Source organism: Adiantum capillus-veneris, chromosome 12 (genome assembly GCF_014529385.1).
Source record: "Adiantum capillus-veneris isolate H3 chromosome 12, ASM1452938v2, whole genome shotgun sequence".
Classification (NCBI taxonomy): domain Eukaryota; kingdom Viridiplantae; phylum Streptophyta; class Polypodiopsida; order Polypodiales; family Pteridaceae; genus Adiantum; species Adiantum capillus-veneris.
In genome coordinates this window covers 103,846,671-103,864,777 of record NC_140942.1, presented here as the reverse complement: position 1 = coordinate 103,864,777, position 18,107 = coordinate 103,846,671, and the positions used below count along the sequence as shown (strand labels likewise).

General features: G+C 45.7%; 1 protein-coding gene and 1 pseudogene across 3 annotated transcripts in view; both read left to right on the top strand.

The window, feature by feature from the left end:
- Positions 1-18,107, top strand: part of LOC147446246 (uncharacterized) — a 99,370-nt gene that overhangs the window by 17,463 nt on the left and 63,800 nt on the right. The window lies entirely within an intron of this gene.
- LOC147446247 (uncharacterized) lies at positions 12,544-13,819 on the top strand (annotated as a pseudogene).

The window sequence follows — 18,107 nt, the reverse complement described above, 5'->3', positions numbered from 1 at the left end:
GTTGCATACCCATGACACTGTACATGGGGTTAGGCATCATCGTTTGAGCACCCCCGAACATTGTTCCCGCTGTGTAAAACTGATTTCCAGGTGCATGACCAGCCATGCTCTGGAATACGGATCCACCTCCAAAATAGCCAGGGTGTACTGAAGGTGGTGGGAAGACTTGTTGCATAGCCTGTAGGTTGCTTCCCTTCCCATTAGAACCAGCTATAGGCTGATGAAAAGTGGCGGGCTGAACTGGTACAGCTTGAAATACTGGCATCTCAGCCACCTGTTCTTGCACCATAGGCATAGGTTGTGGAGACTGCATGTTCTCCGTCAAGTGTACAGGTGTTTCCATTGACTGTGCGGTATGAATCACCTGTGCTCGAGCCTTAACAGGCTTTTGAATATGATCCAGTGACCCAACTTGCTGAGACGGAACAGGAGGTTGCAGAAAGGCTAAAAACCTCGGGTTCTGCATTACTTGTGTGAACATAGCCACAGCAGTAGCCAACTGGGTCCTGAATATATCGTCATTTGTCTCTGGTGGTCTTGACGACTCACCCACTTCATGTGTCTGTTGACCTTGTGAAGAGGAAACCTCTTCAGTCACATCATCTGGTCTATCAGCCATAATTGCTATTCCCTGTGTCTGGTCTATGATCCCCTGTGTCTTCAAGCCTAAACTGACCAAGGCTCACTTCTATGGGAAAAAGTGATTTAATCCCGGCGATGGAACCATGAAACCGGCCTGTTCAATCCAAAAAGGGCGGTAGACTTTACTTCAAACCTTGATTTAGCTTTCACCCATTATTAGTCGTCTATTATACCTGCGCTATAGTGACACAAGAGAGGGGAATGGGATACAGATGCTAGAATGCACCTGTATGAGAAGACCGACACCAGATTGGCCCCTAACTTAGGCGCCCCTTTCGGTATTTCTTTATTGTTTAAAAGAGGGAATAAATGCTGTGGATCCCTACAAGCTGCCTCGCACAAACTTGGCTGAATTTCAACTGTTCCGGCCTGATTTCGGCAGCATAACTGTACTAGGACCCTTCACAGTCAGTATTCCCACGCATTGACTGACCTTCCCGACGCATACGGGCACTTTGCAAAACCTGGCGAGAATCTGCAGCACGCTGAATTCTCTGTTTTCAGCCCTGAAAATGCGCCAGATCACCTGTACAGCGGTCCCCTTGCGTCCCCGAACCTCCTGAGGGTATTAGGGTCCGTTTAGGGCCAAAACCCTAAACCTGCCAAAATACACAGCAGGCTGTAATTTACTGCTTTGGGCTCCGTTTCGCGTGCCGGTCGCATCCTTAGCAAGTCCTCGAGCTCCCGCACCTGTAGGGCTACTTGCCCTTTGAATCAGACGAGATTTCTGGCGTGAAACCTCTCCGAATTCACCTGTACCTGCGGGGGATTAGCCGCTAGCTAATCCAGTACCTGTGCAAGAGGCCCTTGCCTCGGCAATCGCGCATGAACCCACACAACTGTACATTTGTTAAATGAAGAGCCCACTAGAGGGGCATAACATACTGCCAAAGGGGAGAGAGAGGGCAGTGCGTAGCGTGCAGGGCATCACTCCTGGCACGGCACTGTGCATAAGAGGGAAAGCAAGCACTCCATAGCTCTTAACCTGTGACAAATCTGAAAATGAGGCTCTCCCCCTCCTAAATTCAGCGCCACTTCTTGTTGCATGAGGCAAGTGCACCAGAAGGTGCCACTTGGCACATTTATAAGCATTTTCCCGTTTCGGGGTTGCCGTCTAAAAATATCCCAACCGGTTGCCCAGTTGACTTCACGGCAGAGTAAGAAAATGTTCCCCTTGTCATTCCGGAGGTAATGACGTCAACACATTTTCAGGTCCCAAAATAGCAGTTCCCTAGATTTTAGGAGATGTTGCCATTGTATCTTTCTAGGTCATCCGACCCTCTTTGTACACTGCGGCCACATCCAGAACTGAAATGTAGCCTCTGTAGCAAAGGATTCCACTTTGGCTAGTCAATGACCCCACTTGGCTAACCATAGTCTTTGTCCAACCTTAGTGCTCTCTTGCCCTCAGGCCTGAACTCCCTCTGAACAGTTCCACACTAGCTATGCAATGCAGGGCAGTTAGATTTCCCGATGGGTGTTTCCAAAAAGTGAAAGTAAATAGATAATAAGAAAGAAATCAACAAAAAGGATAGATAGTAGTCACACGCTGGTGACAGGAACAGTTGAAATTCAGCCAAGTTTGTGCAGGGTAGCTTGTAGGGAACCACAACGTTTATTCCCTCTTTTAAACAATAAAGAAATACCGAAAGGGGTGCCAAAGTTAGGGGCCAATCTGGTGTCGGTCTTCTCATGTCGGTCTTCTCATACAGGTGCATTTTAGCAGCCTGTATCCCTTTATCCTTTGTTGTGTCTTGAAAGTACAGGTAAAGTGGGCGACAAATTAAATGGGTGAAAGCAAATAAGGTTTAAGTGTAAAGTCTACCGCCCTTTTCGGATTGAACAGGCCGGTTTCATGGTTCCATCCCCGGGATTAAATCACTTTTTCCCATAGAAGTGAGCCTTGGTCAGTTTGGTCTTGAAGACACAGGGGATCATAGACCAGACACAGGAAATTGCAATCATGGCTGACAGACCAGATGATGTGACTGAAGAGGTTTCCTCTTCGCAGGGTCAACAGACACATGAAGTGGGTGAGTCTTCAAGACGGCCACAGACGGATGATATATTCAGGACCCAGCTGGCTACTGCTGTGGCTATGTTCACACAAGTAATGCAGAACCCGAGGTTTTTAGCCTTACTGCAACCTTCTCTTCCGTCTGAGCAAGTTGGGTCACCGGATCATATTCAAAAGCCTGTTAAGGCTCAAGCACAGGTGATTCATACTGCAGAGTCAATGGAAACACCTGTACACTTGACGGAGAACATGCAGTCTCCACAACCTGTGCCTAAGGTGCAAGAACAGGTGGCTCAAATGCCAGTCTTTCAAGCTGTACCAGTTCAGCCCGCCACCTTTCAGCAGCCTATAGCTGGTTCTAATGGGCAGGGAAGCAACCTACAGGCTATGCAACAAGTCTTCCCACCACCTTCAGTACACCCTGGCTATTTTGGAGGTGGATCGGTATTCCAGAGCATGGCTGGTCATGCACTTGGAAATCAGTTTTACACGCCAGGAACAGTGTTCAGGGGTGCTCAAACGATGATGTCTAACCCCATGTATGGTGTCACGGGCATGCTACCAGGGTTTCAAAGCACTCAGGGCCAATTTGGGATGCCACAGACAAATTTTGGTATGGCTGGAATTACAAATCAGCAGCCAAATATGGCATTTCCAGCTCAACTTAATTGTGGTCAGGGAACACAAATGAACCCTAACAGTGTTCCCATGTTTTAGTCACTTCCATATGACAACTTAACGCCGCTGGAGAGGCCAACTCCGTACAAAGAAGGTGGCAAAGGTGTGACATTCACGACCTTTACAGGGTTTGATGACAGGAAGAAGGCTCTCTCATTCCTCCAGCAGTTTGACAAGGCCTATGTAAGGGGAAACTTTACAGAGGCTTCAAAGGTACGCAAGGCAGCCACTTTCTTGACAGGGAATGCGGGACAATGGTGGACAACTTTATTGCTTCAAGGGCAAGCTCCGTCCACATGGATTTACTTCAAGCAGATTTTTGCAGCAGCATGGTTATCTGATGACTTTGAAGCAGATGTCATGACAGAATGGCACCAGCTTAATGCTGCCACTTGCAAGAATCTGAATGACTACAATCGGAAGTTTTGGAAAGCTCTACTTCGAGTAACTTCTTATAGGTTTGTGCCATTGACAGAACAGATTGAAAAATACTGTTGTGGCCTACCCAAAGGATTGAGAAAGTACTGCATGAAGACCAAAGTCACTACTTTGACGCAGCTCATCAAGGTAGCAAACACTGGCAATGGTTTGCTCAAGGGAGAAGATTGTGAATTCAATACTGGCGTCAAGGAAGGATCAGCCAAGAAAAATTCAGCGAAGAAGCACGTTCCCAATGAGGTTCCTAAGGTGACTCAGGAGCCAGCCAATGCAGGGAAAGGCAAAGCTACGGCTGAATCAGAAAAGGGATCAGCAAAGAAAAGGAAAAGACGTTTTCCTCGCAAGTCGGAAGAGCAAGAGAAGGTCCTGAGGTCAGAGAACAAATGCTTCATCTGTGAGCAGCCCGGCCACATTGCTTACAATTGTCCTACAAAGAAAAGGCCAGCTGATTCTGAAGGCAAGGAGGACAAGAAAGGAAAGAAGCCCATGGCTGGTCTAGTGCCAGATATGGTGGGCGACAAGCCAAATTCAGATGCAAGTGAGCTTTGCAGAGCAAGGGGAAAGGTCAGGGATCAAACAGTGCTTAATCAGACCGTAAGAGATGGGGTATACAGCAGAGGCAGGTTTGGCATGTCCTGGCCATACAGAGGCTGTGACACCCATCATTGGAAAGTTGCGCCTACATATCCAGTCCTATGTAGATGCTGAAGAATTTTACATCATGCCACTGGATGGATGTGATGTGTTGTTAGGTATTCCTTGGTTGTTTCGTGTACAGGGAATCCTGGATGCCTACAACAAAAAGATCACTGTACAGAGCAGGGGAAAGACTTACATTCTGGATGTAAAGCTTAAAGGGGAGTCTATTCCCACTGTATCAACTTCTGCTATTACTTCTGTAATGAAAAAACATCTTTCTGCGTACTTGGTTTTTGCACGTGAAGTCTCAAATTGTGATGAATCAAATTTATCTGTGCTAGATAAAGAAAGGTTAATGTTTTTACAACAATATAGTGACTGTTTTTCCGATTCATTACCGTCTCAATTACCGCCAGAGAGACCCGAGGACCATGCGATAGATTTGGTGCCAGGCAGTAGCCCACCAAATAAGCCTCCGTACAGGGTTAGTGCGGCTCAACAGAAAGAGATAATGGGCCAAGTACAGGAGCTGTTAGAAAAGGGGCTGATTCAGCCCAGTTCATCTCCATTCTGTTCTCCAGTGTTGTTGGTGCAGAAAAAGGATGGCTCATGGCGTATGTGCATCGACTACCGTGCACTGAACAAGAAAACCATCAAGAGTAGGTTCCCTATACCTAGAATTGATGATATTCTAGACAAATTAGAAGGAGCAGCCATGTTTAGCAGGATAGATCTAAAGAGTGGGACCATCAGATCCGCATTAGATCAAAGGATGTGCACAAGACTGCTTTTAGAACGACGTTTGGCCTTTACGAATTTTTAGTGATGCCCTATGGTCTGACAAATGCTCCTGCTACGTTCAATAGGATGATGGACAGAATTTTCCGTCCACACCAACAGTTTGTTGGTACATTCTTTGATGACATGATAGTCTACTCAAAGAATGAAGAGGAGCATAGGCATCACTTGGCCATTGTGTTCAAAGAGCTACGTAGTCATAGGTTGCTCATCAATGCAAAAGAAAAGTGAGTTTTTTCAGGAAGAGATTCACTTTCTGGGACACATTGTCTCAAAGGATGGTGTCAGAATGGATCCTGCAAAAGTTGAAGCGATCAAGTCATGGCCAGATTTGAAGACGGTGCATGATGTCCGAAGCTTTTTGGGACTATGCTCCTATTACAGAAGGTTTATCCGAAATTTCGCTGAGATTGCTTCACCTTTACATGCTCTTCAAAAGAAGGCAGTCACCTTTAGATGGACACAAAAAGAGATTTCAGCTTTTAATCTCTTAAAGGAAAAGATGACTTCAGATCCAGTCATTGTGTTGCCAGATCTTAGGAAGTCATTTGTGGTCCAGTGTGATGCCTGCGGTAGTAGCATTGGTGCAGTGCTAATGCAAGATGGCAGGGTAGTAGCCTATGAGAGCAGAATTTTGCAAGGGCCAGAGATGACCATGCAAGTCTATGAGAAAGAGTTACTGGCTGTGATTCATGCGCTCTTAAGTTGGAAACACTACCTGCTAGGTGCAGACTTTGTTGTCCAAACGGACCATCAGACCTTGCGATACTTCTTGACACAGGCAAAGTTATCTGAGAAGCATATGCGATGGGCAAATATCTTGTCCATGTTCCACTTTTAGATTGTGCATGTGGAAGGCAAGAAAAACGTTGTGGCTGATGCCTTGTCAAGGAAGCCACAAATTTCAGCTGTGTCAATTCCTTATCATCATGAACTTGATGATATGAGAGAACAATATGCAAATGATGAAGATTTTGCAAGGGTCTTCGAGCAACTAATGGATGGACAACGTCATGAACACTATCTTCTCAAAGATGGGTTCATGATGATGCAGGCAGATTGTGTGTCACAAAGCCATTGCGACGCAAAGTTATGGAAGAGAGTCATGTCCCACCGTATGCAGGGCATCGTGGTATCGTTGCTACAGTTAAAGCGGTTGAGACATTCTTCTACTGGCCTACATTGAGAAGAGATGTGGATGCCTTTGTGCGAGAATGCCTAATTTGCCAGAAGGTCAAGTTTGACAGGCAAAAGGCACCAGGGTTATTGCAACCACTACCTATTCCAGATAAACCATGGGAAAGTATTGCTATGGGTTTTATCTTTGATCTTCCGAGAACGCAGACAGGAAACGATGGTATTTGGACCATTATTTGCAGATTCAGCAAACAGGCTCATTTTATTCCTGTCAGGAAGAAGATAAAACCAAATCAGATGGCACGCTTGTTTATGAGCAATATTTTCAAGTATCATGGCATGCCACAGTCGATTGTTAGTGACCGTGATCCACGCATGACAAGTTTGTTCTGGAGAGGCTTGTTTGAGAATATGGGCACCACGCTCAAATTCTCTTCGTCATTTCATCCTCAAACAGATGGGCAGTCAGAAGAGGCAAATTCTACTGTCCTAGATCTGCTGAAGTGCTATGTGTCAGAGCATAAAGGAAAGTGGGAGCAATATTTGCCATTGGTGCATACAATAATACAGTGCATTCATCAACTGGCAAGGCACCTTTTGAGATAGTTGAAGGTGGCAAGAAAGTTCCTCCCATAATGCATACAAAGGACAAGATATTTGAAGCAGATCAGTATGTTCAGGACATGGATGAAATGTACAAGAAGGTCAAAGTGGCCTTGGAAAAGACTCAGGCAAAGCAAAAGAAAGCAGCTGATCGTCACCGTCGTGAAGTGGTATTTTCACTTGTTGATTGGGTGCTTCTACGCTTTGAAAAGGCAAGGTTAAAGAAGAAGAAGGGCAAGGAAAGACTGTTTCCAAAGCTCAGCATGCGTTACTATGGGCCTTTTCAAGTATGCAACATAATCAATGATGTTGCATATAGGCTGAAATTGCCTGACAGTTGGAAGATTCACAATGCGTTTCATGTGAGTCTTCTCAGACCCTATGTGGGTGATGTGCCAGAGGATATGCCAGCTGAAGATCAGCCGGAAGTCGAGGAACTTGACGAGATCTTGGTCCCGGAACAGATTTTGGCACATAAAGAAAGAAAAGTGAAAGGCAAGGTTGCTAGGCGTTACTTGGTGAAGTTCAAAAACTATCCACCAATGGATGCTAAGTGGATGGAAGAAGGTGAACTTGCAGAGTCAGCAACTGTGTTATCACTTTACCTTGAAGCCTTCGATTTGCAACCTACCTTGACCCCTTGAGTTTCAAAGCTACATGGATTGTCAGTGTGACAATGGCTTTTGAAACAAATGATGTACATGGTATTTAAAGTGAGCTCAAATCAAATACATGTTACATGAATGTTAGAGCTGTATAGATTGTCAGTTTGGCAATTGCTCTTATGGAATGTCCAAAAGTATGGTTAGTGCTATAGAAGTGAGTATTTCTTGTCAGTTTGTCAAGGATACAGTAATTGCTTCTATTAAAGGATACATGTGTAACTGCATTCTTGAATTATCGGTTTGGGTATGCTCGAAAGTGTTACTGAGCCCAACGTGTACTATAAGACAGTGGCAAAATGTATGGCTACCATTTTGTCTTTGGAAAGTTAGTGACTCAAAGCAATGGCAGAGTGCGAAGCTTCCACTATGTCATTGGGACAGGGTTCACACGCAGGCAATACATGTGTCGACGAGGTGTTGAATACACCAGGGTTGACAATGAGCATGTATGTGTCGTACATGTGTCGACCGGTGTTGAATACATCAGTGTTGACTATGAGCATGTACGACATAGATGCAAACGAGGACGTTTGAGATTTCAAGAGGGGGGTATGTCACCAGCGTGTGACTACTATCTATCCTTTTTGTTGATTTCTTTCTTATTATTTATTTACTTCCACTTTTTGGAAACACCCCTTGGGAAATCTAATTGCCTTGCATTGCATAGCTAGTGTGGAACTGTCCAGAGGGAGTCCAAGCCTGAGGGCAAGAGAGCACTAAGTTTGAACAAAGACTATGGTTAGCCAAAGTGGGGTCATTGACTAGCCAAAGTGGAATCCTTTGCTACAGAGGCTACAATTCAGTTCTGGGTGTGGCTGCAGTGTACAAAGGGGGTCAGATGACCTAGAAAGATACAATGGCAGCATCTCCTAAAATTTAGGGAACTGCTATTTTGGGACCTGAAAATGTCTCCGTGTCATTACGTGCAGTTTGACATGGGGATCATTTTGTTACTCTGTGGCCAAGTCAACAGAGGCTGCAGGTGAGATATTTTAGACCCGAGGGTCTAAAGCGGGAAAATGCACAAATGAGTGACACTTGGCACTCTGAGGCCAGTTTACTACTTATAGAGAAGGCAAAAACGTGATTTTCAGCTGTGAGTTCATTTTCATGTTTCTTGTCACAGGTTAAGAGCTATGGAGTGCTTCCTTTCCCTCCTATGTACAGTGCGGTGCTAGGAGTGATGCCCTGCAGGCTACGCACTGCCCTCGCTCTCCCCTATGGCAGTATGTTATGCCCCTCTAGTGGGCTTTTCAATTGACCAATGTACAGTTGTGTGGGTTCATGCGCGATTGCCGAGGCAAGAGCCTCTTGCACAGGTACTAGATTAGCTAGCGGCTAATCCCCCGCAGGTACAGGTGAATTCGGAGAGGTTTCACGCCAGAAATCTCGTCTGATTCAAAGGGAAAGTAGCCCCATAGGTGCGGGAGCTCGAGGACTTGCTACGGATGCGACCGGCACGCGAAACGGAGCCCGAAACAGTAAATTACAGCCTGCTGTGTATTTTTGCAGGTTTAGGGTTTTGGCCCTAAACGGTCCCTAATACCCCGAGGAGGTTCGGGGACGCGAGGGGACCACTGTACAGGTGATCTGGCGCATTTTCGGGGTTGAAAACAGAGAATTCAGCGTGCTGCAGATTCTCGCCAGGTTTTGCAAAGTGCTCGTATGCGTCGGGAAAGTCATTCAATGCGTGGGAATACTGATTGTGAAGGGTCCTAGTACAGTTATGCTGCCGAAATCGGGCCGAAACAGTTGAAATTCAGCCAAGTTTGTGCGGGGCAGCTTGTAGGGAACCACAATGTTTATTCCCTCTTTTAAACAATAAAGAAATACCGAAAGGGGCGCCTAAGTTAGGGGCCAATCTGGTGCCGGTCTTCTCATACAGGTGCATTCTAGCAGCCTGTATCCCTTTCCCCTTTGTTGTGTCTTGAAAGCACAGGTAAAGTGGGCGACAAATTAAATAGGTGAAAGCAAATAAGGTTTAAGTCTACCGCCCTTTTTGGATTGAACAGGCCGGTTTCACAAGGGATGCCAAAAGCTTCAAATCAAAAGCAACTCTTTTTCTCTCACAAGCTCTCTCTCTAGAGCATAAATCAAATAAAGCAATCGAATTCTCTCTTGCTGGCGTAGAGAAAAAGCCGACGCAAAAAGCTTGAAATTTTGCCGCAGTTTACGGAAATTCTGCCACGTCAGTAGAGCTGGCGCTTTTCACGGGTTTTCAGCCTGTTGCTAGGGTTAGGGTTAGGGTTTATGACAGTTTTTAGGGTTAGGTTTTTTGGCAGACTTAGGGTTTGCAGGTTTTACGGTTAGGGGTTGCAAAATTAGGGTTTTCTGTAGCAGTCATGGTTTCGGCTCCCGGGCAGACACGTCATCACTTTGTGACATGCCCCCCTCTTGAAAGCATTGTAATCGCACTCGATTACGCCTACAAAACAGACAGAGGCCATAAACCGTCTTAGCAGACTTTGACTGTTAGTAACTACGTACTAGGAACACACATCTAGCACATGTACCAATCGACAGTCACATCACACGACATCACAGGACATCACTAGACATCATAGGACATCACTAGACATCATAGGACATCACATGACATTCAACATCCATTCGGATCTTAGACTATGATTTATCGGCAATGTAGCTAGCAATCGCATCTAGATCCAATCGGGACCTCATCGATGTCCGATTGACTAACCCCTATTGCAACCATGTCTATTCAAGATCAATCAGACCAAAATGCTGCAGTCATTTCGTCTATGAGTTCATGCACTTAAAAGAAGTCAAGAACAAATCAATATCATAATCAGGAATTCCATTTCATAAAGTCATCCAGCAGAATACTGTCAGCTTGCAGTATCCGTGAAGCTCAAAGAGACATCAATGACTTTAGTATCAAAATCAAGGCATCTGTTGACAAAGGAGCGGAGTGACTCTCCTCTTGTGCATCCCATTGCACCAGATCTCCGGCCAAGCTGAATTCTGTGTTCCATTTGGAGTAGACTATGCTAAACCAAAAGCATCGAGGTAAAGTTTCACAATCTGAGGAGTATCTGTTAGGTCCTCCTCCTCCATCCACTTCGCATTCAATGCAGGATAGTTCTTGAACTTAACCAAGAACCGCTTTCGAACTTTACCTTTATTCTTCGTATCCTTATGTGCCAAAATCTGTTCAGGAACAATTTTTCTTCCACTTCGGGTTGCTCATCAGGCTCCCCATCATCAGGCACATCACCTTTAAAAGGTTTCAAGAGACTCACATGGGATGCATTGTGAATCCTCCAAATATCAGGCAATTTCAGTCGGAAGGAGACATCATTTATCTTTTCAATGATCTGGAAAGGTCCGTAGTATCGCATACTAAGCTTTGGAAAAAGCCTCTCTTTTCCCTTTTTCTTTCTCAAGCGTGACTTCTCAAAACGTAAGAGCACCCAATCATCCTCCTTCAATTTCAAGTCGTGACGATGGCGATTTGTTGCCTTTTTTTGTCGTTCTTGAGATTTCTGCAAAGTCTCGCGAACCTTGGCAAAAGCCGTTTCTAAGTCTCGCGTATATTCATCCGCTTCAAAAATCTTATCTTTCGTGCTTAGGAAGGGTGGGAGGAATCCCAATCCTCGAGCGAGTACTTCCGAGCGAACAAGTAACCGAGCCAGTACATAAAATAAAAAAGCCAAGATGAAGACCTCAATAGTTACTCTATAGAGGATAGTGTAGCAAAGTAATTGCAAACCCAAACATAACCCTCCACAACCCCCATGGGGTTTAGCCTGGATGCGATGTATGTTTTGCAACCCCAAAAACATGGTGCGACAACCCCGTGCTTAATATCATATAAGCCATCATTAATGAATCACATACATCTGCTTGTTTGATTATGTAGAATCCCAAAACATGTCATCTTACATTGACTTTGTAGACCTATTTCTGTCATCGACTTTGTAAACACATTTTTGCCATCGATGAATGGGTGAGACTGACCAAACTTCTAGCATCCAGGGCAACAAATAATTGCTTTAATAATCTCCAGGCAAGGACTTCCATACCATGGGCATTGCTCGTCTTTGCCCCTTTAAGATAGAAATTACACTTAACACTCGAAAGCATGGCCATTGCCATGTCTGTCGTAGCAGATTCATATAAATAAGCTTGTGGCCATGCTCTGGTCCATAAATGGTTATGTTCCTAATCATTCTTGACTACAGGCTCGCTCAAGATGGGTTGTTGGGGTTCTAAATCGTTTGAAACACTAAAATGCTTTAATGATCCTAAATTTTGAAGACACTAAAATATATAAAAATATAAACCAAATTTTAAAATGTGAGATTCTTAATTTTGAAGACGCTAAAATATGTTATTTAAAAAAATAAATAAATTATGTCTGATCCATCAACACAATTTTGATTGGAATTACTTTGACCCAATCAAATGTGTCAACTATGAATTTGGTCCGTGTAAAAGGAAAAGAGTACCTTGAGAGTGGGCAAGATTTGTGAGAGAGCTTCGGTTTGCACAGGACATAAGATGATTTATTTATAGTTAATGCTCAAAAAAACCTAGGTTTAGTGTGATCCCACCTAAAATTTTGAGATTTACCTCTAAATTTTAGATTTGAGGGTAAGAAAATCTACAAATTTTGGAGAGATACTGTGTAATTTAGTGTGAAAACCTTCAAATTTAGTCATAGTAGGGGCACCTGCTACAAGAAATTCAAAAAACCATGAGCACCAACTTGGACCTGCCCTCTAGAACAAAAAACAGGCCGTAGGGGGCTGCTGCTGAGCTGCTCATAGAACATAATAAGGGCTCTAACAAGAGCGAGAGAGTGCCTTGAGGTGGGGTTGATAAGATCCACAAGGGGGTGCACCAACAACATCCCCCTAGTAGTTTTTGTACTCTGAATGAGGCGCAATCCTATGGGGCTCAAGCATGCTAGCACCCGATGCTTGTGGCACCCACTCAGCCTAACTGCTGGTCCCCACCTTGTCCGCCAACTTTGTCAACACCTCCTCCAGCAAGGTTAGCCACCCTCCACCCCCACCTCCTAGGTCACATCCTCCTTGAATCCCACCATGTGGTCTACCGCAAGCCTCACGAACATACCCTCTTCATCCAAACACCTCATCAGAAAATCTAGCCCCACCTTGTTAGCAAACATATACCTAATCAGCTCCCTATGATTCCTAGCCACCCTCTTCGCTTGCACATTCCGCCAAAACTCAGCACGCCTGAACTCATCCGCAGGTGTGCTGAACGCAAAGCACAAAAGCTCCAACTCATTGTGGACAACCTGTATCATTCCATATATTAATCTGATCATCCAATTCTTAAGCACTTTGTCAAAGTACCTCACAATTATTTCCTCAGAAGTGCTACTGAGAGTTAGAAAGGCTACAACGCAGTAGGCAAGCTGGAAGAGCTGTCACCGCCTCGGTCCAAGCTATCCACCATGCCCGGCCCCTTGCATTGCCAGCCCACTATGCTACGTGGTTGTTGGCACCACCACAACATTCCTTGGCGTAAAACAACAAGATGCAGACCAAGCTTGTGAACGGCCTTCTCTCGGTACTACAGCCAAGCCTGATCGTGCTTCTGTAATTGCAACATCTGCTAACAAAAGCGATGTTGCAAATCTCACTGCTGAGAGTACCATACCTCCAGGAACTGCACGTGCCACAAACTCTGAAGAAGATGCTGTTGCAAATCTTGTACAAGAATTAGATGGCGCCGCTCACCCCCCAGCTGCAAATGCAGAAGCTGCTACAACTCTTCCTGCCGCGACCATTGATGCATCCCCCGCAGCTGAAGAGTGCTGCCATCAATGTAGTTGTTGACTGACGGCACCCCTGCGGCCAAGATAACTGTCAGGCTTGCTTCCATTGCAGTGGTTATTGTACCACCTGCATACGAGCCTGCTGTAGCCGGAGCTGTCGCCATCCCTCTGGGATTAAAAGCTCCTACAGTCAAGACGGCTACCCTTGCTACCGCAGTTTCTACTGATGTAGCCATCATAGCAACCAAAGCTGACGTCGCAAAGCCCACAACCATCAAAATTGATGACGCCCACGACCCTGAAGACATTGGTGTAGACCTCAAAGCAACCAAAAATGGTGCCGCTATTCCTACAGAAGAAGATGTTGCAGCCAAAGACGTTACTACAATCAATGCTAGGGCCCCGCTCAGAGAAGCTAAAAGAGAGAAGTAGAGCAAAAGGGTGGAGAACTCACCAAAGCTGCCAAATACACACAAAGAATGAGAGAATTAATTTGAGCTTGAGAGTGGAGCATCTGGGTGCAGTGGGCTAGAAGGGGCTGATCACACCACAAGAGAGTTGATGTCGACGAGGTTGTAAAAAAGGCGGAGGGAGGAAACCATATTATGGATGGAACCGAGGGCGGTGCTCGGTGCAGGGAAAGGCGAGTAGAACTCTGTCTTCTTCACAAATGAGAAGGCCTCAGTAATTAAGGTCTCCGACGGATAAGGGGTAGCAAAGCTATGAGAGGAGGGTGGAGGAGTTGATGTTGAGGTGGATGAGGAGGCCAAGCTGGAGGATGCAGACGACGGCCATACCAAACGCAGAATGTTGCATTTGCTTGTGGAGATTTAACTTCACCACATCTACCCGTCCAATTTCTTTACTCCTCTGTGATTGCAGTGACCACCCTGATATGCTCTTCCTAATGATATGATGATACAAATTTTGATGGTTTAGAAACCGTACCGACCATGCCCACGATGAACTATTGTTTCAATCCTTTAAGGGCACACATTTAGATGCATCCATAACCCTGTTTTCACTAGCTGTTGTAATCGTATAAGGAATCCAATCCATCTTTAAGAACATAGAATGTAAATTTAAAACCACACGACACACTCAACATACTGCATTTTGTCAATGACACCGCTCCTTTGGACACCTCTTCTTCACATTTCACAAGGTGAGCTGGAAGGGGAAGGCAATACACGAGAGGATGAACTATGTATCATATCAAGCTCAAAAGGCCATCCCACTCTCTCCACTCTGACGTACACCCGAAGTGGTCCACACCAAAGTTTGTGTTGCATCAAATTGTTTAGCACTCTGACTTATGCCCGAAGTGGTCCACACCAGATTTTGTGTTGCATCAAATTGTTTAGCTGTCATATAATGGGCTTGTAGTCTCTCCATTGTTATCACTCACAAGCCTCGAATCAAAAGATGCTGTGGTATTGCTAGTAAGAAGTTGCTGATGCCAAAATGCTGAGAGTCGCGGGAAGCACGCCATGTTCTCATCCATGTACAAGAGCCCAAACCGCACCTTCAACCCCAAGAAGAACTCAAATCCCTCTATAAGTGACCAAGCAAAGACGCCTCGCACATTTCCTCCACTTCTGCTTTTCAAACAACCAACCAGAGCTTCATTAAGTAAACCGAGTCATCGTTCGGAGCATTTTGGGTAAACCCGGGATGCCCGCAAGGAAGGCTTGGAGGTGGGGTGGGGCTTGTAGTTGCTGGAGGTAGAGATGTTGTTGGGACTTTTGAGCAGAGATGCGTATCACTGCCATACCAAACGCAGAGTGAAATTCGTGTATTATTCTATTGGGGGGTGAGCACGGGAGAAGCAGGAGACTGAGGCAAGGCAGCCACCTTCCAAGAGCAGCAAGTAGAATTTGTGTGCATGGGACCCCTGACGGCTTCTCCATAGATGTTAACCATCGCCCCAACTAGCTGCCTGGAGCGCGCGGTCCTTGCTGCAATTATTTCCATCGAAAAAATGTGTCTCAGCTTAATATTGATCTAGTGCATACTACTAGACAACTATTAAAAAATTCATATTATCATCAAGATTCGTGCCCCAGCAGCCTAAGGTCCCTTCCCCTACCTAAAGTCCCTACGCAAGGCTTCTGGTTGCCATCGCCATTGCTTCCCCGCCGTCTCTCCACTCTCCAACAACCCTCAACATGCGACATGCAACATTCGTAGATCAGCGACCAGGGCACAACACCTAATTTAGGCAATCAAGCACTGTTATGCACTCACAGTAGGCAAGACAGAAAGATGCAGGCCTTCGTAGGCAGGCAGAGAGAGAGAGAGAGAGAGAGAGAGAGAGAGAGAGAGAGAGAGAGAGAGAGAGAGAGAGAGAGAGAGAGCAACAAAGAGGAGGGCGTGCATGCTCTCCGCGTCCCCCTTTCTTCTCTCGATCCAATCCCAAATGAGCTGAGAGAAAATGATTCACCAACGGCAAGATTGTTGCATGCATGCTTGCAAAGGGGCATCTGTGAAGGCAGGCGCCTTTTTTCTTCTGATCTCCAGAGCAATATCTTGCGAGATTTTGCTTATTCACCCTTTTTCGAAATGTGTACGACCTACTACTGGTTCTCTTTTATAAAATACTACTAATACTTTAAAGATGCCAGATTCCCTCAACTCGTATCATGTAGTCTGCGTATGTAATTCCCCCTCGTCCTTTGTATGCAGGTTGCATGCCCATCCTCCTCAAACTGCGCATGCACCTCTTGCCCCTTCTCTTCACCATCCTCCTAAGCTTTTATAGAGGCTACACTTCCCCCAAGCCCTAGGTCTTCCTCCTCATAACACACACACACACACACACACACACAAGCCCGTAAACCCCCTTGCAAACTATTCAAGCTATACTCAACCACCTTAACTTACATTGCGTGTAGCTATGCCAGAATTTACAACTTCATGATCACGGGAAAACACACACACACACACACACACACACACAGAACCTACTATGTAGTTTGAGAGAGAGAGAGAGAGAGAGAGAGAGAGAGAGAGAGAGAGAGAGAGAGAGAGAGAGAGAGAGAGAGAGAGAGAGAGAGAGAGAGAGAGATGTGGGTTAGTATGCAAACAAGCGTCATTTGCAACTAAGAGAAAGGGTTAACGGTCATCCACTCAACAATGCTACTATTTTTTGAGCTCTTTGAATCTGTTCTGATTCGTTTTGTAGTTTCATTTTTTTTAAAACGTTGGCACATACTGGCATACCAACAAATTCAATGCATAGGAATATTCTCCTTCCGTTTTCCCGCCTTCTTCCATTCCCCCTCATTCCTTGCTTCCTCCCACTTCTCCTACTCTTGTTGTCGTACAGGCTCCATGTCTTTCCTGTCGCACAATCTTGCAAGGCTTTGTGGCACAAAATCCTTGCTATTGAGAGAGAGAGAGAGAGAGAGAGAGAGAGAGAGAGAGAGAGAGAGAGAGAGAGAGAGAGAGATGCGTTAATTGCATCAATTGTAGTGATGAACACACATGCAAGCTAGCGAGCGAGCACGAGCAAGAGAGAGAGAGAGAGAGAGAGAGAGAGAGAGAGAGAGAGAGAGAGAGAGAGAGAGAGAGAGAGAGAGAGAGATGCGTTAATTGCATCAATTGTAGTGATGAACACACATGCAAGCAAGCGAGCGAGCACGAGCAAGAGCAAGAGCAAGAGAGAGACAGAGCATCTCCAACGTAGTTAGATGTATAGCGAGGCATGAAGATGGGCAGTAGTGATTGCCTACGGAAAGAACAATTACCATGCACTGAAACCGGCCTTTTCTTTCCAAAAAGGGCGGTAGACTTTACTTTAAACCTTGATTTAGCTTTCACCCATTATTAGTCGTCTATTTTACGTGTACTTTCAAGACACAACAAAGGGGAGAGGGATACAGGCTGCTAGATTGCACCTGTATGAGTAGACGGACACCAGATTGGCCCCTAACTTAGGCGCCCCTTTCGGTATTTCTTTATTGTTCAAAAGAGGGAATAAACACTGTGGTTCCCTACAAGCTGCCCCGCACAAACTCGGCTGAATTTCCACTGTTCCAGCTCGATTTCGGCAGCATAACTGTACTAGGACCCTTCACGGTCAGTATTCCCACGCATTAAATGACTTTCCCGACGCATACGGGCACTTTGCAAAACCTGGCGAGAATCTGCAGCACGCTGAATTCTCTGTTTTCAGCCCTGAAAATGCGCCAGATCACCTGTACAGCGGTCCCCTTGCGTCCCCGAACCTCCTGGGGGTATTAGGGTCCGTTTAGGGCCAAAACCCTAAACCTGCAAAAATACACAGCAGGCTGTAATTCACTGTTTCGGGCTCCGTTTCGCGTGCCGGTCGCATCCGTAGCAAGTCCTCGAGCTCCCGCACCCGTAGGGCTACTTGCCCTTTGAATCGGACGAGATTTCTGGCGTGAAACCTCTCCGAATTCACCTGTACCTGCGGGGGGATTAGCCGCTAGCTAATCCAGTACCTGTGCAAGAGGCTCTTGCCTCGGCAATCGCGCATGAACCCACACAACTGTACATTGGTCAAATGAAGAGCCCACTAGAGGGGCATAACCTACTGCCAAAGGGGAGAGAGAGGGCAGTGCGTAGCGTGCAGGGCATCACTCCTGGCACCGCACTGTGCATAAGAGGGAAAGCAAGCACTCCATAGCTCTTAACGTGTGACAAATCTGAAAATGAGGCTCTCCCCCTCCTAAATTCAGCGCCACTTCTTGTTGCA